Source organism: Meleagris gallopavo, chromosome 4 (genome assembly GCF_905368555.1).
Source record: "Meleagris gallopavo chromosome 4, MGAL_WU_HG_1.1, whole genome shotgun sequence".
Classification (NCBI taxonomy): domain Eukaryota; kingdom Metazoa; phylum Chordata; class Aves; order Galliformes; family Phasianidae; genus Meleagris; species Meleagris gallopavo.
This window is the reverse complement of record NC_139407.1, coordinates 418484-427500: the sequence shown is the minus strand read 5'-3', so window position 1 is coordinate 427500 and position 9017 is coordinate 418484.

Below are 9017 nucleotides of genomic sequence, written 5' to 3'. Positions count from 1 at the left end.
GGCCCCTCCTTGCTCTGAGGGGGCAAGATATGACCTGATCTGTGTCAGCCCAGCAAGTGGGCTACTGCAGGCCTATCCAGTGCCAAGAGCAAACCAGGCATATACCATCAAGGCACTCACTAAACTGATGTCTGCCTACAGGACACCTCAAGTCATCAAGAGTGACCAAGGGACTCATTTTACTGGCGCAAGGGTACAACACTGGGCAGAAGAAAGTAACATCGAGTAGCAATTCCACCTGCCATATAATCCGATGGGGGCAGGCCTTATTGAACACTATAACAATATTCTTAAGACTGCCCTGAAGACAGACTCTCAGTCTCTACAGGGGTGGACAAAGAGACTCTACAAAACCCTGCAGGACCAGAATGAAAGGCCTGGAGATGGCAGAACCAGTGCCCTGAAAATGCTACAGAAAAAATGGGCCTTCCTGCTTAGGATCCAAATTACGGGCACTGATAATCAGGTAAGACCTCAAATTGGCAATGAAAATAATCTTCTGCCACCTGCCCCTGAGAATCTAGAACCCATAGGATAAAATGGCCTTGGAAGATGCAGGTAGGACCAAAGTGATGTGGCCTACTTGTACCTTGGGGGAGATTATTGGAGGTGGGAGGCTTGGTAGTCCCTCCAGTAATCAGTACATGGTCTACTGATATTGTGGTCAACACCCTGGTGTTTATTGCTAAGGGGGCCCTCATCATGTCTCTATGGCAGATCAGGACCCCCTTTGGTGCCTGATACAGTTATGCAGCCACAGATATCTGGCCAAAGGGTGTGGTACAGGTGGCTGGGACATGCCCCAGTGTAAGATGAAGTGCTGACACGGGATAGGAATACAGCCTGTATTTTGCACTGGAGGGCAGACCTTCCCCTCTGAAACATCTATGCTACTCTCAGTGAGTCTTTGAGTCTCTAGGATCACCGGAAGGATGAAATGCCATTGAAGTGCTCCAGCACCACTGTGAGATCAAGCACGACACCCACTGATGACCTATGTGGGACCAGTGGGACTTATGGAACATAGAATGGACCTGCAGCAAACAACTGCATGTCTCCAGCAACACCATCAAGCACTGGCCCACGAGAGAACATGAACCTCAACCACAAACCAATCATCACCTGTCTTACATTGAGTCAACCTGCATCGCGATGGGCAACTGTGTGTTAGGGTGTGTTGGATCCCTGGAGTAGGGAAGGCTCACCCTCCAGCTGGCTCAGTCATTGGTTCATGCTGTGAAGGGGTGGAGTGTATGGGAACTGTTGAGGCACAGCCTGAACCACTGATTGAGCACCTGGGAAAGGACTGGGTCAGCCCTGGGAGCTCAGGTGAAGGCAATTCAGCTGTGTGACTGGAAGGGGTGGAGCCTGGCTGCACCTCTCCTAGACCCCATTTAAGGGCTGACTGCCACTGAGAAGGATCTCTTTCTGGAGTTTTCAACAAGTATCACCATAGAATCACAAGGTTGGAAACGACCTATAAGATCATCTAGTCCCACCATCTTCTTGTTACCACTGCTACCACAAGCACTAAAGCAGATCTCACAGCTCCTCATCCAGACGCCTCTTGAACACTGCCAGGGACAGTGACTCCACAAACTCTCTGGGCAGCCATTCCAGTGCCTGACCACTCTCTGAGAGAAAAAAGTTCTTCCTCATGTCTAACCTAAACCTCCTCTGGTACAACTTGCGGCCATATCCCCGGGTCCTGGCCGTTGCCTGGGAGAAGAGGCCATGCCCCTCTTCACCACAGCCTCCCTTCAGGAAGTTGTAGAGTGCAATGAGATCTTCCCTGAGCCTCCTCTTCTCCAGACTAAACAATCCCAGCTCTCTCAACCACTCTCCATAAGACTCCATTGTGCTCCAGACCCCTCACCAGTTTCGTTGCCCTTCTCTGGACATGCTCCAGGGCCTCAACATCTTTCCTGTAGTGACGGGCCCAAAACGTTCCCTCCCTGGTGGATCTTTCTCCTGTGAATCTGTAATCTGATATGGGTAAGCAATCTTTTTCCCTTCCCTCACAGCACCTTTCAATTTTGCTGATCCTGTGTCATTACACCTCTGGTGAAACACTTTTCCCGTCATATTGATCTGTCCAAGTGCTACAAGCTAATCAATAATTTTCTTTTGAAAAAAAAATTACTGGATCTATTCTTTCTGTCAACTTAGTCAGTTGCCCAGCAAAACAAATCAGAGCATCTTTCTAGCTATTGTAGTGCAGTGCCTCTCCTTAGGTACAATCCCTGTGAGTCTAATAGGAAGAAACAGTCCCTCTGCAGTCATTTTAATACTGCCTGGGGAACACTCAGGACATTGCCCGTTGTAGAGGTGGAATGCCTCTGCTGCATGAGCCACATATGTGCTACGGACGTGGGGTAAAACCAATGAGCAGCTATGCTGGAGCAGAGCAGCTGCTGCACGTGAGCCAACACAATGCTTGAGCATCGCAGCAGGATGCATAGCTCAGTGCACACATAAACCTAGGAGCTAGGAGGTGCTGCTGAGTCCTGAAAAGTAGGCATAGAAAGCTCGAGGTCTGAGGAGAACTGACATCCAGGTCAATCCGAGTCAAAATAAAACTGAGATCAATATTCTTGCTAAAAGGATGCCACCAAAATCAGATTTAGGACGTTGCCTTGTAACTCCAACTGCCTCCTTTCTGTTGGATGAGGAAACTCTCATTAACCCCAAAAGGAAGATAAATATCAGTTATGATTCTCATTTAATAGAGAAGTCAGTTGAAGTAGAAGTTTTGGCCACCTTCTTGCATTTTGCTTGCACTGAAGATTATGTGATGCTCACATCTGAGATTATCAAATGTCTGCTTAAAATTCATAGGGATGATTCATACCTCAGTTACTAGAAAAAAACGCCAAAGGAGGAGCTTGCCATTAATTTACTCTGTATCTCCTTTTCAGGATAACAGTTCTGGTTATAAAGACCATTTAGCTTGTTACTTTATTTTTCCAAGCAGAACTTCAACATATTTATCATGTAAAGCTTCAGTGTTGTCGCTGGGCACAGCAAAACAGCCTTTTTTACAATTAATTTTTAAATAGTAATATCCATAATTTCTTTCCAGGCTGCAACATCAGAAAATGCATAAAAAGCAACATGGCCACAAACTATTGTATACAGAGATGCAGTCAGTCTTTGGCAGGTTGGAAGCTTTAAGAAAAAGCCTTTGAGTTTTCAAAGAAGTCCCTACTAACTACATCTAGGTAGGAAAACAAAGTCACTACCATTCTCTAGCTGTAATGCCTACCATTACAATATAATTGGCAGCTGTAATGCCTGCCAAACCAAAAAAAAGGTTTACTGAGAGAACCCAGGATTCGCTTCAAGTTATTCATGTATGTAGCAAAACAGAGAGAAAGCTTGTCTTGTGGTTGAGGTGCTAAAACGAGAGCTTATGGTGCTTCAGCTCACTTCCTCTCTGTGCAAGTCTGAGAAAGCCAAAGCAAAGTGATTTCCACCCCAAGACTTAAGTCAGACAGCTTGCAAAGGGCCAGTCCTTGAAAAGCAGCATGGGGTTTAGGTAAACAAGCATTAAATAAATAAAGCAACTGTGTAAATGGGGACTGCACAGCTATTTTGGACAGGCAGAATTTTAAGTATATCAGCAGTTTCTCAGCATCTCCCTCTTTATGAGCTGATGATCACCCCAGGCCATCTATTGGTTGAAATTTTCTCCCCCCCAGCCGTGCCCTTCCCTTTTTTTTTTTTTTTTTTTTTTTTTGCTATTGTTGTTCAGATACTTGGTTGCAGTAATGGTTGCAGTAACATTGATAACAGCCTCAGTCGGTTGCTAATCCCCTGGCAATTGGTGCTCTGACTCTGAAGGATTTTAGGCTGAGTAGATTCAAACCCTCTGACTTCTGACAGCTCTGTTTAACAGAGAAGATTGGAGCCTTGATACAATTTACAGAAACTGCTTTAGCAAGGGATATACAACCAGCCTGATATATGACAGTTTTACTGTGAGTGGAGTCTCACAATGGCATAAAAGTGAAATGAAGAGGCTGTAAAACTGACCTCAGCTCTACTTCGCAGCATCAAGAGCAGTGGTGACACGTCAGCCATGCCAACATTCATGCATATGAAGTTCCTGATGGAGTCAGAAGGAGTGCAGCTCACAGGTGTTCATGTGCTGCCACCCCAGCGCACATAGTGCAAGGAAATAGAATGCAGTTTTACCATGATGTTCCCTTTAATTTGTCTTCTAGAACAGCATTGCTCTGTCATTCAGTCATTTCAGGTTAGCTTTTCACATATTTCTCTCTAATCCAGTTTAGCATTATTGATTTCAACAGGCACACAGAATAAAGAACAGAATGCTGAAATGACAGAACTTGCACAGACTCTGTATGTCTTTTCCCTGGCACCAAGTAAGTGCCAAACACACCTGAATCGTGCATGCACCATGATGCAGGAAGGTCCCTATCTGCCTATGGGAGTTGAAGCAGAGTGCACTCTGCGTTCCTTTGCCATTACCCGCTACAGCAGCAATTTAAAGTGAGTTAATGTGTACTACATAAAATCATAGAATGATTTAGCTGTGTCAGAATAGAAGTAACCTGGGCACATATTACTTGTGTGACTTACAACTTCAGCTTCATTGCCAACTATTAGCTTACAAGAGCCAAGTCTGAACCAAAAAGCAATGTATCCATTATGGAAGACATACTTCTAAATGCAATTAGTCTGATTTAGGAGGGCTCCAGTTTTGCACAAGCATTGCAACACTTTAGTAAGAAGTGAGTGGCTTTTGTGCTTTTGCAGTGCATTTTAAAATAAACAAAGCTGAACATCCCCATAAGAAACACATCAAGGCTTAAGCTGTAAGTGTAGAGCTATTTGGCAGCAGTGAGGCCTCCCTCTGTAAAAGAGGAACTGGGAACCAGAGTAGAGCCTTTCTCAACAAAAATAGCATCATCAGCAACTGAAGTTAACAGTTCTGCTTCATGCTCTCTTCTGAGACAAATGTACCTTTCTCCATCCATCTATCTATGAAATTACCCTATAAGAGAATGCTGCAACTCATAATAGGCCTCTGTAGTTGGTTCATCACATTTGTTCCATGTCAAGTCACTTCACAGTGTTTTTCACTAAGGCAGCTTGCAGGTATGCAGTTGTCACTGCCCTCATGGTTCATATCTGGATACTTCTGTGCCCTTTCTGAACACACTGATGATCTCTTCCCATTAGTTTGCTTTCTTTTGGAACATGACACAGAATCACAGTATCACGGAATGGCCAGGGTTGGAAGGGACCTCAAGGATCATGAACCTCCAACCCCCCTGCCACATGCAGGGCCACCAATGTCCACATTTAATACCAGACCAGGCTGCCCAGGGCCCCATCTAGCCTGGCCTTGAACACCTCCAAGGGATGCACGGGGCATCCACAGCCTCTCTGGGCAGCTGTTCCAGCACCTCACCACTCCCTCTGTAAAGAACTTCCCCCTGACATCCAACCTAAATCCTCCCTCCTTCAACTTCAAACCTTTCCCCTTGTCCTGCAGTTACCTACCCTTTCCAAGAGCTCCCTACTGACTCCCCTCCTGTCTGTAGGCTCCCTTTAGGTACTGACGGCTGCAATGAAGTCACCCCACAGCCTTCTTTTCTCCAGGCTGAACAAGCCCAGCTCCCTCAGCCTATCTTTGTAGGGGAGGTGCTCCAGTCCCTGATCATCTTTGTGGCCTCCTCTGGACCCTCTCCAACAGCTCCTTGTCTTTCTTGTAGTGGGGGCTCCAGGTTTGGACACAGTGCTGCAGATGGGGCCTCACAAGAGCAGAGTAGAGGGGGACAATCACCTCCCTGTCCCTGCTGGCCACCCCTCTTCTGATGGAGCCCAGGATACCATTTGCTTTCCGAGCTGCAAGCGCTCACTGCTGGCTCACGTTAAGTTTTTCATCTATTGAGACCCCCAGGACCTTCTCCATAGGGCTGCTCTCAAGGACGCTCCTCCCAGTCTGTATGGATGCCTGGCATTCCTCTGGCCCAAGTGCAAAACTTTGCACTTTGCCGTATTGAAGCTCATTAGGTTCACCTGGGCCCACCTCTCAAGTCTGTTGAGGTCATGCAGCATGTCGTGCAGCAGCATTAAAGTTACAGACTTCTACCAGCACGGTAACTGCCTAAATCTTTATCTACTCTACTTTGAAGACAAACAAATAGAACAAAGCTACAAAGTTGAATGGTACCAAGACCACAAGGCAGATGCAAAAATAACTGGTACATATTGCTGCACTGGATAAGGAAACCCTCTGATTAAGAGCAGAAGCTGTAAAGGTAGTTACATTCAGTATTTAAACAACTTGGTTAATTCAGACAGGAAATTGTCCATTTGACATTAAAATGAACAGCAAAAACAATCTCCTGCTGCACTAAGCACAGGTGGGTCTAGATTTCTTCAGCACGGTTCTTCCAGGTGGCAGTTGTTATGCTTGCATTAGTGTGCGTATCATTTCTGTCTGGTTGGAAACATTCAAATAAGTCAAAGTTTGAAAAACAACCATATGCTTGCTAAAGGGAAAACAACCCTCTGCTTTTGCTTGCTTGTACATTGCTCTTACTTGCCATCCAGCTTCTGACTACTCAGTTTATGCCTGCATAGTTCACAAGCAGGTTGTGCATAGCAGAATCACGTTCCCTTGTTTGATACAACACAGAGTTGCATCTTTGGGAACAAACAAACAAACTAGGTTGGATGTCAGGGGGAAGTTCTTTACAGAGAGAGTGGTGAGGTGCTGGAACAGCTGCCCAGAGAGGCTATGGATGCTCCGTGCATCCCTTGGAGGTGTTCAAGGCCAGGTTAGATGGGGCCCTGGGCAGCCTGGGCTGCTATGAAATGTTCATGGCCCTGCATGTGGCAGGGGGGTTGGAGATTCATGATCCTTGAGGTCCCTTCCAACTCTGGCCATTCCGTGATTCTGTGATTTATTTTCTGCCAAAGGAGATCAACAAAACAAGCAGCCCCAGTCTTCCACTGCAAGTTAAGGTTTAGAAGGAAACATCAAGTAGAAAACCTTTCTGACAGACTCCTTGTGTTAAGAATGGGTGCTTGCGTGTTCCTACTCTGGATAACTCCTGTTGTTCTTAGATGTATAGCTCAGAAAGAACTGCACATTTTTCGTAGGAAAAATAAAGCAAAGGATTAAGTGATTGACTCCCTCCTCTTCAAAATGCTTTGCAAATATGAAAAAAAGAATATGCTTCGATTCTTTTAAATGAAAAAGGATGTGAAAGCCAAGAGGAGCATAAAACTAGCTCAAAAAAGAAAGAGTATTTATTAGCTTGCTCAAAAATAGCAACAACAGAAGTAGGAGCAACTACTTACTGGATGGAATAGAAACAGCAACAGCCTTTAGTTTCAGAAAGTGGCTTTTGCAGGCTTATCGAGAACATAAAATGTCTTATGATGAAAAAAAGACATGCTGGGGAAGGCTCTTATTTCAAAGAATCAAGAGCAAAATGTTGCAGCAAAGTAACCAAAGCTCAGCTGTGGATAATTTTGGCAAGAAGGAAGAGATTGCCCGTCACCAGATGGCTAGGTATAAAGTAACAGGAGTGGGATCCTAGCAGAAAGTAGGGGGAGAGAAATAAAGAAGTTTTGCTATTAATCAAATGTTTGTGGGCCGCTCTGGCAACTGTGGGTTTTTTCTAAATGGTAGCTGATATATGGGGGTTACATTTCCTTAAGATGGGGAAGCATGTTAGAGAAAACCATTCTTACAGAATTTTCAGAATTCTGGCATTGTTGTTTCAGATATTTGAAAATAAGTAGAGCCTGTGTTTTGCTAATTCACATTGTAAAAACCTTTCTTTTTCAATAGATTTGTATCTGTGCTCAAATAACACTCCCATTTCTTCATTTTGCTCACTTAAATTCAGTGAAGTAGAGGCAATTGTGTGCTTTAGCTCTGGGATACGAGTGGCAACTACAAGTAATATTCAGAGAATTACAATCATTTGAAAGCCATGCCTCCTCTGTTCTAGTCCTTCCTATCCATTCCACTCAGCAAAAAAGCAGAAATCTAGCATATCAAATGGGGAAGGAAGGAAAAGGTTTATTACAGTTCTGACTCTGTATTTTCCCAAAGGAAATTATAACTATCAGGTACCCAGCTGATTCTTATAATGCAATTTTCTTGCTTTTGGAAGCCTGCCTGTTGGTTAAATAAATATGATATATGTGGACAAAATTGTACTTCCCTGGCATGACAGAAATCTTAAAATATCTGAGATAGGAAGGCAGATTTGTCATGGTCTCAGAAAAACTTTGAACAAGAAAAACCATACTTCTGGCCCCATTTTAATGATTATGTATCTTGTATTATGTGGCAATCGTGTCATGAGAACTTTGGAATGCAGTTCCAAACTTACGCTCGCTTAGGACAGTATTGATTTCTGTACACAAGTAATGAGGCTATACTTGAAAATAAGGTTCTGTGATTTGCATAATAAAGAAATCTCCACCACTTGTTAGCATGCCATCAACTACAAGCACATGAATTTAAACCTAAAGAAAACCCAAGCAGCTGACTTCTTACTCCTCTCATGCAAATGTTTTTGAGTATTTGAATATGTCTACATTAAAAGAAACTAGATTTTTAGAGAGCCAGTTAGCTTGGGTTGCCAAGTCAACGAGTTCTGGTAAGGTCAGCCTGTCACAACAAATCTGATTATTACACAGTTATTTTTTTTATGTTTACAGCTTTCTCCATATGCTTTAAGATGGAAAGGATAGTGGAATAATGCCCTTCTGCTGAATTTGCTTGTGATACACATTCTTTCTTACTCTGAGTGAGGAATGTTGTGAGAGGGGCAGAGTACAGATGGTCATTTTTTAAGTTGGTGCCTGTATGACCTGTTTAATCTGCATAATTAGAAAATAGGAAAATTGTCTATGATGCTTGTGCTGACTTCATTTCTAGGTCTTTTTGAGCTCATTTGAAGTATGGTAATGAGAAAAACATTTTACCTTTGGGCAGCAATCTGATTTGTCAGGAAATT